At 46.3% G+C, this 13,809-nt stretch overlaps 1 pseudogene; it reads left to right on the forward strand.

Annotated features, from left to right (window-relative positions):
• LOC102527126 (interferon-related developmental regulator 2-like) overlaps positions 1-13,573 on the forward strand; it is a 60,936-nt pseudogene extending 47,363 nt beyond the window's left edge.
• Positions 13,574-13,809: the final 236 nt, after the last annotated feature.

The following is a 13,809-nucleotide window of genomic DNA, read 5'->3' on the forward strand; positions in this document are numbered from 1 at the left end:
GATTGAAAGGAGAAATGGTCATTACTCATATTTAAAGGGATATACTTGTTAAAATATAGTAATTATATGTAATAATTCTATGCAGTTTTAACATTTGAACCAATGAAAATGGTTTAAAATTCAGAAGTTAACAAATAAGGGAAAATAGGTTATATTTTCCTAATGTATTTTGCAGAAAATCAGCAGCCCCCCTTTTTTTTGTCAAGGCCATAAATATTAGATGAAAATATCATTGATCCAAATGTATTTATTGTTTAATTCCATGAATATTCTAGCTACATGCATGACAAATATGTAGTGTCATCATATTTATATTCAAAGTAATTACAAGAGTCATAGATAGAGGACCTGAATTATTCGCCTCAAAATTTTGCATGTTCATGCTAACAAATCACTCTGAGCAATAGTAATTAGAACATTTCCATTGCTCTTGTTATGGGTACAGATCACAGTGGTGAGGTACACTGAGGAAACATAAAGGGAATGAGGAAAAGGGTGGCAAGGATGGGAGAGCTTAATATTTAGCAAAATGCTTACTTGAGATTAAATGACCTTTTCCATAAATCAGGAGGAAGGTTGTCAGCTGGGTGCTTTCTCATGTGCAGCATGTGTAAGCAGCAGGAAAATGAGGCAAAGCATCCTTTGAAGCAAAACATTACATACGATGCAGTTCATTCCCACCGTAGTCTCTCTTTTCAGAGAAGCTATTACTGAAGGTAAATCAGGTGAGGCCCTGTCCAGTCGGCTCCTCCACAGGCAGTTCCTATTAGTAGCATCTTTATTTCCCCACCTGAAGCACTCTTGCCCTTCCAAGCGACAGGATTCAGATGAGTTTAGTGTATGCCAAGTTAACTCCCTCTGTAAGAAAAGAAATGTCTTGCAGTATTCAAAACAAAGAATGCTGGAGACACATCATTCCAGAGGATGGTTGTGAGATAGTTTCAGATTTCTCTGAATCCACTGCAGAGTAATCGTGCTCTGCTGATCCTGGAAATTCTGTGTATTGCTCTGGTGTCGTGGGAGCATTCCCAGCGCATTCAGGAAGTCACACCAGTCCTGGCCATCTTTTTGGAGTCTTAGAAAAATGTGAGCAATCCCAACGACCACAGGAGAACTGCCCAAGATGTCAGACTGACTGACTTCTTTGAAAAAAAATTGTTACAATTTACTGCTTGTTTTCTTCTGGCTCCCCCTCTCTGTCCCAGCCTATTTCTCCTGTCACCAAACTTGTTTCTCGGCCACCAGTCAGGTCGTCCTCCTTTCTGGGTGGTTCCCTTGTCATGCTCTTCCCTACTGTAGCCTCTGCTCATACTTCCCTTCCTGCCCCCGAGCCCCTCAATTGTCCAGCATTCGTGGCCCCTGCCCATTGAAGGCCAGTACCCAGGGTTGGCATTTTCCCTCCAACCCATGGACTCCGTGATGCTCACTGACCTCCCCAGTGTAACTCAGATCAGGACGTCAAGGGAGAAGATGCTCTGCAGAGTGTGGGTAAATCTTACCACAAGGGGGCCAGTAATGGGCTGTCATGGTAACGGCCAAATTTAGATTTTTCACTTATCCCCCTCTGGTGCCCATTCTGTCTTGGCAATCATGTCCTTAAACCCTGGTCGTCCTGTTTTGGTGATCTATCAGTAGAAAGAGCATTGAATGACATACTCCTTCTAATGACTCTTAATAGCTAGGACAGTCATCTTGTTTGTATTGTTCTAGTCCTAACTTTGGGATAATATTTAGTAAGAGTATTTATGTCCTGAGCTCAGCAACACAAGAAAATTAAGCACTCGTCTTGCTTCCTACGGACTCTCTCATCCCAGTCCCATGGTTATATGGTTTGTGGTTGGGCAAAATAAGAGAGTGTCGTCACGGACCCTGACTGTGGTCTGGATGGCGCATGGAGGCCTGGGTGCTGTGCTCAGCATATGGGGGTGGGTGGGCATCAGGACAGCACAGTTGCTCTGCTACAGGTAGGAAACCTCAGTCTCCCTCCGGGTTCAGCTGCTGGTGGCAGGGCCTCGGTGATTTCATACACTCTTTAGTTCACTATATCCATGGACAGGCCCATAGGTCTCACGTTTTGAACCATGTGTTTTGGTAGAGGATTATATTAATTGTGAATCCCTTCTGAATGGGAATTGACCCAATCTTTTATTAAGGTGAAGTTGAAAGTATATCATAGCTAGCTAACATTTGTCGTGTGCTTATGGTGTACTGGCATTTGTTTGCATTATCCATATAATGTTCATGATGACAGAAGAGAAAGATGAGGCACAGAGAGGTTTAGTGACTTGCGCAAGGTCACTGAGCCTTTGAGAAGTACGACTGGGCTCTTTCCCTGTCAGCCTAACCTCAGAGCCCATGCTCTCACCCACAGAATTAGTTTAGTGACAGAGACGTGTCCGGGCCGATACCTCTGCCGGTCTCCCGAGCTTTCCCTCCAAGGTGGCTTCTGTAGTTTGAGCTATCACATTCTACCTTCAAGACGAGGATCAAGCAGGAAGGCTGCTCATGTGAGATTTTCTCCGAGGTTTTCCAGGCTACAGCTGCCTCGTGGCTCTCCCTGGCTGCAGAAGAAGCTGGCATAGTGAAGATTTAGCTTTGTAACCTTTATCCCTGAACAGGCAGAAGAGCAGTGGTTTGGGCTTGGTTGTGGGGTGAAGCCACCAGCAGTGTCTTCTACAGTTCTGGATTTTCTGAGGGTCTCACTGAATTGGCTTTGGGGCAAGTGCCAGGAAAAGGAGGTTCTCTTCCCAGGAACACAGTTATTCCTTGTAGAAGGCTGAATAATGTCCCCACAGATTCTCAAGTCCTAATCCAGGAGCCTGGCCTTGGATCCTTATAGCCCTAATATGGCAGAAAAGACTTTGAAGATGTGATTAAATTAAGGATCCTGAGGTGGGGAGAGCACCTGGATTATCCACGTGGGACCTAAATGTAATCACAAATGTTCCTCTAAGGGGGAGCAGAGGAAGATTGGACCGGAGAGACAGAGGTAGTGTGATGACTGAAGCAAGGTAGTATGTTTCTGGTCTGGAAGATAGAAGAAGGAGCCAGAAACCAAGGGATGCAGCTCTTGAAGCTAGAAAAGGCAGGGAGCAGAATGCCTCCTGCCTCAAAAGGGATGCAGCCTTACTGACGCTTTGATTTTGTCCCAGTGAAAATGGCATTGGTCTTCTGACCTCCAGAACTGTAAGAGAGTAAATGTGTGTGTTTGGAGGTACCAAGTTTGTGGAAGTTGTTTTGGCAACTTCTCTGTATGTAAGTGTTTGTGTGTATGTGACAGAGAGACAGAGAGAGGTGAGGCAAGGTGACATGGGACTGGCCATATCTGTCAGAAGTTCTGTGCACTGAGAACACGGGCTACTTGGTGCTTTTGTTCACAGCTCTGGTCCTTAATAATTAAAGCTGGAGAAACAGGGAAAAAATCCCATTAAATTCCATTAGGCACTCAGTGCTATACTGTGGCATCGGAAATGGTAAAGTCTAAAATAATAGGTCTTGGAACCCTTTCAAAGTCAAGAACTTTCACGTGTAAGTAGAAGGGATTGGTTATGTGAGTAAGATTTCTGCTTTCCTTGCCCCCTTGGCTCAAGTAAAGGACCCACTGACATCAGGGCAGGACCATGACTGTGTAATCAGTTGTCAGATGGGATTTTTTTTTCCCACTCAGTTTTGCTGAGAACAAAATAATAGAACCCACACTTCAAAGTGAGTACCAGCCCTGCCCTGCAGGACTTCATAGGAAGTGGCCCCAGATCAGTTCAGTATCTTTACCTGGAGGGTACCGGAGAGCCTGGGGCGGTGAGGAGAGAACATCTTAGGAAAAAGATTGTCAGAGAGCTGCGTCTTCCTCTCCCCTATCCCGTGCTGCCTTCATCTCAAGCTGAGAGAGAGGGGTTCTAGAAAGTCCATTTGCAGAATTTCCAGCTCTCCTGTGGAGTTTGTAGGGACGTAAGGAACAGCTGTCTGTACCTTTCTGAGGAGGTGGCTAGAGCTGTGTGCCTGGTCGCAATGACACACACACAAAGCTACACTGGAAGCCATTTCTCCCTCCTACCATAGCAGGACAGAAAAGGCTTGAGTTTTCCTGTGGGCGTGTGGCTCTAGAATGATGGTGGTGGAGTGGACCTGGCCGGGGCTCAGCCCAGGAAGCCCACGAGGATGTAACAACACAGGGGAGTCTATATGGGGAGCCTGGGGGAGTCCAGGAGCTGAGAGGGTCGGACTGGGCCTGCTGGAGGAGACATCACCCACATCCAGGGAGCTGTGGTTAAAGGTCACCAGGAGGGGGTCTCCATGTTCCCCTCTAAGGGCCTTGTGACCCCAGGTGCTGGGTCAGCATTTGGAAAATGTCAGATCACAAAATAACCAGCCATGCTAACTAAGATTGTCCTCTCCTCTACTGCCTGCCTTCCTTGGGCCCAGTTCTGGAGGGGCAAACACCTTGGCTGTGGCTGAGGGGGGAGGACTAGGGGGACAAAGCTGGGGAAAAGAGATGGAGCCCGTCAGGCCTGCTCCTCAGACCTCCCCCATCCCCGACTTCCAGGCCTAAAGCAGTAGTATGCTGGAGAAGCACAGGGGCTTGGAGCTTGGGGCGTTGATTTTCATATTTGACTGGCAATTATTTCCAAAATGAAACTGTTCTTGTGCCTAAAATAAACAGGAAAAATATGAAGGGATCTGTCAGAGATTTCATTCAAGAGACAGGGTCTGCAGATGAGGTTTGGATGGACAGTAAATGAGAGATTTCGTTGTTTTCTGCTTGCATCCATAACGTGTGGCTTGTTCCATTCAGCAGCTACAGCAGTCACTGTCCATTCCCGGTGTACAGTGCAGAGTGGCTGGGTTGCTTTAGAGAGAGCCCTAGGCAATCTTTTAAAATGTTCTTGGCCAGTCTTTGGAAAGGCGAAACTTCCATGCACGCTAGGGGTGCTTCCGCGGCACCCCTCCCCGTGATGACGCCGTGTTAGAGTGGACAGGGCATGATGCGGGGACCTTCTGACCTGCCTCCCTCACCCATGTCTGGCCTTTCTTCCTTGTTTAGTGGAATGCAGGCTCAAGGGGTGCTTTGCTCTGATTCCGTTAGCATTTTCAAGGCCAAACTTCTGTTCTGCCTTACAGTTTAACCCCATTTTCCTGTCCTCACTCTCAAATCTCTCTTCCAGCCATGGCCTGAAGGGTTCTTTGCTACACCAGTGAGAATTGGCCGTGGGTCAGGGGTCATGTTCAAAGCCGCAGCCCGGGTGGATGATGAATCTCCCCTCCCACTGCTGTTCTGGGCGCTGTTGCTGAAATAAAGAAGGGGCAGTGTGGGGTGAAACGGAGAAGGTGGTCTGTACAAAAGGGAGACTCGTTTTTGGCTCAGACTGTGGGCACATCTCAGAAAAAGACTCTCTCTCCTGTTACCAGGCTGCACTTTTTAGAGGAAGAGAGATGGACTTAGGGAGTCACGTCTGAAATCCACTGAAACCTGCATTTGTAGGCTCAGAACTGTGCGATGGATTGATCCCGACTTAATGCAGTTCAGCGGTGCTTGTTGAAGCAATCACAGTTAAAAGGATACGCTGGCAACGCTGTGAAAAGCTGAGGGTTGAGTAGGTTTCCACTTTCCTCAGCACCGAGCCAGAAAGCCCTCATTTGTTTTCCTTTTCTGGGAGTCACCTCATGCTATTCAGACAGGGTGACAACCATGCCTGAAGGAGCTCTGTTAAGCCAGTTTACCTCAGGCGTGTGGCTGCAGATTTTAGAGGAAAGCTTTGAGTGATGAGAGATTGTTTTCCCAGCTCGACAGAGCTTTCCAGTGACCAAATAACCGAGCTGTTCTCTCAGAAGAGTCACCAGGTTAACCTAGTGACTCCAGTTCCCTCCTACCACTCAAGGCTGTGTGACCTTGGAAATCGCTGGACCTCACAGGCTTTGGCTGCTTCGCTTATAAATTATAAATGCTGGAAGGCAGGCTAAGGCTGGAGGGCCACACGAGCTGTAATTCTGCCTTCTTTTCTCTTGGGCAGTCAATGTGGATCTGCGGCTGATTTTAGTCTCGTTCTGGGTCTGGCTCTGTGATGGCAGAAGCAAGCCTGGGTGCTCGGACCAGCAGGGTCTGGCCTTGGCATCTGAAGACACTGAGGTTTCAGCGCTTTTGCTATCCTGCCTCTCACAGGTGCTAAATGACCCAGAACTGTATACAGATTCCTTATCCAAAGAAAGAGCGAAAAATGCTTTCTTTTGGAGTTAAAAGAAATAGATCCTGGACTTCTTGTTTCTATGCATTGAATATTTCAATATGATATTATAATATTTCTATTAATTTTTATAAAGAATTATATAACCCGAGTTAACTCATTACTCCTAGATAAGCTATCAAGGCTACGTGTGTAATTGGCTTTGTTTAATGTGCCTTTTGTTGTTCTCAAACATTATTTGGGTTGGAGGTGGATAAGGGGGACTATTTGCCTCCTTTCCCGTGCTGGGTTTTATGACATGTGGTGAGAGAGGTAAAACATGACTCCTGTCCTGCAAGAGAGATGAGAGTTGGAGAGAAGACATAGGAAGGAGAAAGAGATGATACGGAGAGGGGACTCCCAGGTGAGCAGGTGGAGATGTTCTTTAGAACCTGTCTTATTACATAAGGCAGAGGCTTTGTCTTCAAAGCTGTGGTTTCCTCTGCCACTCTGCCCACTGGGAGCATCTTGGTCTGTTGGCTCAGTTCAGTCTTTGAGTCTCTGCATTTTGATTCTCCGTGAGGGTCTCTGGATGAGATGAGGGGCCCTTTTCATGTGCTCCACATCACTGAGGGGAGTTGTTATATCCCTGACTCCTTATTCAGTTATCTCTTCCTTACTTACTGTAAGCTCTGTCTTGCTTACTGTTGTTTTCCCAATGGCTGGCGTTTATTGATCGAAGTACTTACTGGTTGAAAAGAAATTATTGATAATTAAATTAATAGCCTGCTGCTCTTGAAAGACTGAAGTTTCCAGTATAGGTTTAATGATTCTCTTCTACTTGGCCTCTATGTAGTCGTATTCCACTTCTCCCATGGTAGATTGAACATAGTAGATGTTATTTATTAATTCAATAGAAAGTGATTTTGCATCATCATGTCTATGTATCAGGATTGCTTCTGGGTTCACAGTTTAAAGGGATGAACAAGATAGGCAAGGTCCTTGCTGTCCTGGAGAGCAAGAGGAGAGAGGCAGAAACTGAGAAACAAAGAAGTAAACAAGGACATTTTAGATGATGCCATGTGCACAATGTCCTAGAGGGTGACAGGGTGGGTGGTGAGGGGAGGCCTGAGGAGGGAACGTTTAAGCCCCCCTGAAAGATGGGAAGGCTCCCAGCCAAGTAGAGGGTGGTGGTGTTCATGGGGGAGTTTAGGCAAAGACAAAGATCCAGAGGGACAGACAGGCTTGGAGTGTTTGAGGACCAGAGAGAAGGCCTGAGTGGCTTGGGGCGGGGAGGGAGGAGGTGAAGGGGTAGGGAGGGAGGGGAGAAAGTGAGTGAGGGTGAGTTTAATAACATGAAGCTGGAGTGGGAGGCAGAGGTGAGGTCATTTAGGGTATTAAAGGCTGTATGTATCAGCCAGAGTTCTGGTAAGAAACCAAAGGCATAATTAAATTGGATTATTTGGAGAGACTTTGATGTGGGCAGGGTTTAGGAAAAGCAACAGGGTTAATGCAGCGCCCCAGGGCTGGCGAAGGGAGGTGGGCAAGGGGCGAGGGCAGCTTCGGACTCTGAAGGGGTGCATCCAGGTCACTGTGGCCCAGCAGCAAGAGAGGAAGCTGGGGGAAGCTGTCCCCTCATTCCCCTCCATGTTCCAGAGTTCCCACAGGTGCCTCCACTGGCCAACCCAGCCAGAAGCAGGAGGTTAGGAGAGCCCACTGGGCCTAAGGGCATGGAAAAGACTCCAGCTCACCCTCCTGACAGATTTGGATTTGAATTCTGTGCATGATGGAGAGCCGTTGGGGGATTTTGACAAGGGAAGTGATGTGGTCTGATGTCTGCTTTGAGGAGATCGCTCAGGTGGAGACTTGACTCTAAGAGGCAGAGGTGGAGGCAGGCTGCCGTTAGGAGACCCATTGCCATGGCCCATGGCTCCCCCCAGCCTCTGCCCAGTAGGATTCGGTCACTGTATACGGGCTCCTGGCCCTCCCTGATGTGGTAAAGCTGGCTGATCAGTTGTCCGGGACCACACTTAAATGTTCCATGCTGGGGTGTTGTTTGAGGTTCCTAGTGTGGCGTGTGGTGCAGGTGGCAGTCTTACAGCTTTGTTGGACACTGACCATGGCACTATTTCTAGCTCTCAGTGGGGTCGGAAAGTTGCCACTCGGTGACTAGCTAAGGATGGTCCTCCTCACCCAAAAATGCCCCCTGGCTGTGTGTGGCTCAGTGAGGAGAGGTCTGTGGAAGTGCTCACAGAAGCACCGAGGAGGAGTTCACTCCTGTATCTGTTTTATGGTGTCACGATCATCCCGGCCATTCCTGGGGGCTGGTCTCTCTAAATTGGGCTGCAGTGAGGGAATACTGGACCTGAAAGACATTTTTTGAGAAAGCTTCACACATAGTAGGTTGCTCATCCTGGGAAGAAAGCACACATTTGTGTGTGTACACCTGTGTGGGTTTGTGGGCAGTGGGGCGAGGAAAGGAGGGAGGATGACAGAGGAAGAAGAGAAGAAGTGAGGGGATGTGACAGTGTTTTGATGAGTTCAGTTTATCTTCAGGAATGCTTTATAGACGATGTTCTAAGGTGTGCCCTGCACAAGCTGAGGATGAGGGTGAAATTCCAGAAAATTAAACACACACACACACACACACACACACACACACAACTTTCCTCCCTTTTGTGTCCCAAGTGTTGGACTCAGCATCTGAGACACTGAGATGCTATGTATAATTTTTGATGCTAACTATAATTGTGACTTTAAGTGAGGGTCACCCTAAAAATCTGTAGAAAGGGTGTTGTGGAGTCAAAAACTAACTTAACTTTTGATTCCACCTTAAGTCTAGGGCTGCATGATGTGATTGGGTACTTGAGGTCTGCATAGTGTATTTCAATTAGAATTTTGATAACATAGTAAGAGATAGAAAAGAAGGGATTTAGTTTTCCAGTAGTGTTAAGATGATATTTTTTAAAACAGGTTATAGTTTTCCAGATTGCAGTTGTTAACAAATAAATCAAATGCTAATGATGAAAAATATTTAATACTCTGTTAAAGGAATATTGCTCTGAATTGTTCAAGAATCTTTGAATCATTTAGTATTCAAGGGACAGCTATCATGTAATGAGATGGCTTTTAACAAACTCGTTAAAAATCATTCAATTGGCAAAAAATAAATTGAATATGGACTATTTGTAAGGCAAGTGAGAGAAACCAAAATGCAGAAGACATCGTCTCTGCCCCCAAGAAGCTTATGTATTGTAATAATTTTGTACTTCACTCTAATCACCTTGGGACGCTGTTCTCTTTTTTCAGTGAGATCACTCCTGCGGAACTGTTTTCAGAGCCAGTTTAACACATTGACACGTGTATGTGTGGCCCCCACATACGCACACACAGGCGTGTTCATTGTCACTTTTATTTCTGTAGACCGGGGTCAGCAAAACATGGCCAGCAGGTCAAATCCAGCCTGCTGCCTGTTTGGCCTGGCCCCAGAGCTAAGAATGGTTTTTACGTTTCTCAATGGTTGAAAAAAAAATCAAAAGAAGAATAATATGTTGTGACACATGAAACTTATATGAAATTCAAATTTCAGTGTTCATGAAGAACGTTTTATTGGAACACGGCAATGTTTATCCATTTACGTCCTGTCGGTGGCTGCTTTCATGCTACAAGGGCAGAGTTGAGTGGTTCTGACAGAGACCATATGGCCCTCAAAGCTGAGAATATTTACTGTCTGGTCCTTTACAGAACTGTATCTTTAGGATCATGTCTAATTTTTTTTCATAGTCTTCAGGTAGATCCCCTGTCTTCTTCCACAGATCTGACTCCACTTTGTTCTAATTTTCGAAACTCAGACTTGTCTTCTGAGATAAAATATTTCATTTCACGTTATTGGTGTTCAAGGAAATCTTTTTCAGGCTTTGAAATAATCCCTGAAGTGTTCTCCAATACTGTGAGCAGTGGTCATGTTGTTACTCCACTGAAGGGGCAGGGGGTGGGGTGGTTAGGATATAAGGAATAGGGAGAAGGAAAATCCATCTCAGTTGCCCCGCAAGAAGCCCTCAGAGAGAAGTGGAGCAGCGTTCAGGTACGACAGAAACACTGGAGTTTATGCTCTTTGCCTGAGTGTCTTTCCTTTGTGTCGCTGCCTCTCTGCTGTGTTCACTGTGACTCTCACCTTCTGTGGCTATTGACTGCCGTCTCTCTTCTAATATTCCCCACCCCACAGCTTCCTGTACTGGTGGCTAACATGGTCTCGTTGCTTTTGCTGCTGCTCCGCGGCTCTTGGTGTCTCACATTCAGACCTCCTAAGAGGGAGGATGATACTGAGTCAGTCACTACCAAGAGAAACTCGCCTTTGATGTGCTGAGGGCTTGACCCAGGTCCCCTCACCGTTAGATGACTGTGAGGGCAGGAAGACCCCTATTTGGGAAGTGTTTGCATCCGTTGATCTCATGGACCCTAAACGTGTACTGGGATATAGATGTCCGGGCAGCAGGGATACGTCTGTGACCACAGGTGTCCTCCCCTTGACTGAGGTGAGCAGCCAAACGGTATCAACATGGTAGATCAATATGGTGAAGAAATGCCAGCGGTGGGATCTGACAGTAAAATTTTACGTAAGGAAAAGAAATGCAGGTATCATTGGACATTATCCAGATAAACTGGAAGGAGGAGAGAAGTCATGCTGAGGCAATATTTGAAATACTCAATATGGTCAACCTTAATGATTACATTGACCCTTTAACTGGGAGGCCAGAACAGTTTAGCCCAGACCTACTTACAAACCTGCAATTTTAGGTCTCTGCGAATAAAATTTGATTTTTAGTAAGTTCATTGGCATAGGCAGAGGTCCTAATTTGGTATCAATAAAGTTTTACCTTTAAAAGAAACTACCTGTTTCAAAGCTCAAGACCTGCTTACTGTCTCCTGAACCCCTCCCTCTCTCCATGTGTTGTCGTTACTTGCACCTGTTCTCCCACGACTTTACACATTTTAAAAAGAGTCAGAGAAAACCAGAGGATAATAGAACACTTGATCTAGAGCTTGGCAGGGGTCTAGGACACACAGAAACCGAAGTGTCCTCAACCCCTGGAGACCCAGCCCAACGGTGCCACATGGGTAGGAATCCCTCATTACTTACTTCTCCGTGACAGTGAGGGCTCCCGCCTTACTTAAACATCTAGGGCCTTCCTTTGTGGTGTAAATGGGAGTCTGGAGAATTTAGCTCTTTTAATGCCAGATTGACTTAGTCTCCTAAAACGTGAGTTTCTAGCTCTGGGCGAAGGAGGTGGGGGCAGTGGCTATGAACACCTTGACCTTGGCACTGTCTCGCGGCAAAGTGGTTAATGACTGGGCAATTTGGGTAATATTAAAGGTGTACGTCCACCAGGATCACTTGCATATTAAGACTTAAGAATTAAAATACTTCTTAGGGTTGTAGAGATGGATATGTGTGTTTTGGGAAGCATGAGGAAAGAGGTCCTTTATAGATTCTTTTATGAGATACTTGATTATTTTTTATGTACTTGTTATTATCTCCCCTTTTACTGCCCTCCCTTTAACTGACTTTGCCTTTGCCATCAAATATCTGTGTTACCTCAAACCGTACGTGTGGACTTGGAGGGGCTGCCACCTCCTACCCCACCAGTTGGTTACCACTCGGTTTCTCCTCTTTATGAGAGAATAAAATAGAGAAACATAAACCTGTCCCCTTGGCCATATGTATTTGTATCTGCAGGGACAAGATGGAAGGCAGGCCGTGGTAAAGCTCGATGCCTGGCTTGCAGCGCTGCTTAACAGCAAGATGGGGGAAGCTAATTAACCCGTCCAGATAAGAGACAGAAGCAAGAAGCACATTTCAGAGCTCCAGACAGTTTTGAGCATCAAGATAATTTTAGAAAGAAGAAGATATTTTGAAATTATACAGTGATCTCTATTACAGTGGCAACAGCTGGTACCAACTTGACAAATCAAGGAATTTTCTAAGAAAGATAAACTGCACACTTCTCCTGTGAAACCCAGCCAGACCAATATCATCAGGGCTTACAGCAAAAGCACTTACTGCTGTCAAGTCAACACACAGCCTAGTTGACCTTTTACAAATGGAGGAAAATAAGTTTAGCAAAACCCAGTGAGAGATATTGAAAGATAGGCTGGAGGTGAATGGTAGGAGGGCTGAGCAATTTCGCTACCCCAGCCAGTTGGCTATAACTGGTAAAGTGCCTTCTCCCCCGCGAGTCTAGGGACAGGCACGGCCGCCCACTGGTAAGTCGGCTCATTGCTTGGCGGGCACTTTATTGACTGCATTTGCTGCCTTTGGAGCGTATTTCTCCCACGAGCTTTAGCAGTCACAGCCATGCATCTGAACCTCGTGACTGGTAGCTGTTCTCCGGCCTGGACAGCAAGTGCTCCAGCTTGGCTTCACTGTTTGTTTTCTGCCAAAGCCGTGGTCTGGAGGCCTTGCACTATCTGTCTTGCGGCCCAAGGCCGTTATCTGGGCAGCACATTTCCATTTCCTTGGACATTATCTCTTTCAAATATTCCTCACTGAAAGTGAGCCATTTTGAGAAGATTACACTACAGTCAACATCTTTCAGTGGGAACTCTGTGCAATTCTGTATTTTTGGTTATTTTCCTTTCCTACATCAGGGACACAGACCAGGACGGCCCTTCACCAGTACTTGAATATAATTCTTTAATTAGTGATCACTTTTCCTCTCCCCACTCCCAACCCCAAATAATCATGTAATTAGGTCCGGTGGTATGAAATGTATTTCTCAGATGTGAGCCACAGCCTGTCCTTCAGCCGTCCTTCAGAGCTCAGAGAATGCCCTGCGCCACCCCTGGGAGACTGAGCTCCAAGGGCAGTGGAGCCAAGCTCTCCAGATGAAACAGGGCACAGACGATGGCCCTGTCTCTCTCTGTGGCTCCAGAGCGAGAGCCGGTATTTACTGGCCCTGTTTGCATGCTGACTCTGTTCGTTTTTTTCTTTTCAGTGTGGGTCTTGGCCCCATCATGCCCGTCTCATGCAGCGCGTGCCATTATGATTTCAGAATAATGGAAAGAGCGCCAGGGCACTGCTCGTGGGTGATATGACTCTCAAACTGTCTACAGATTGCCGAGTCAGTGAAATGTTTTGACAGAGAGAAATATGTGTTGTCAACATTGCTTTACCCACTGTCAGGAAGGGAAACTGAAACTGCACTTCGGCAGGGCCCACATGTTGACGACTGGAATGAGCTCCTCGCAACAAATGACTACGGCTCATTTTGTTTTCCTTTATGCCACATTCTTCTCTAATGTAATGCCCAATTAAAAGCATAGCTCAGGTGCTTTTAAAAAAGAAAAGGCTTAGAAAGGATTCTGGGAAGGAGCGGTGACAGGAGCGATCCCTCATCATGGAGAGAGTCATCGTGCCCTGGCAAGGAAACGGTCTGCCCGGTGACCCCCGGCATCCTGTGCGGAGAGTTTAAAGGAGACTCAAATGTAACCTTTTAAAGATAGAAAGCTATGTGTATATCTGTGTGTGTGTGTGTGTGTGTGTGTGTGTGTGTGTGTGTGTGTGAGAGAGAGAGAGAGAGAGAGAGAGAGAGAAAGAGAGAGATGAATTATTAGTGATACATCAAACAGCAGGCACTGTAGAGTCTGTATC

This window comes from Vicugna pacos, chromosome 3 (genome assembly GCF_048564905.1).
Source record: "Vicugna pacos chromosome 3, VicPac4, whole genome shotgun sequence".
In the NCBI taxonomy this organism is placed as follows: domain Eukaryota; kingdom Metazoa; phylum Chordata; class Mammalia; order Artiodactyla; family Camelidae; genus Vicugna; species Vicugna pacos.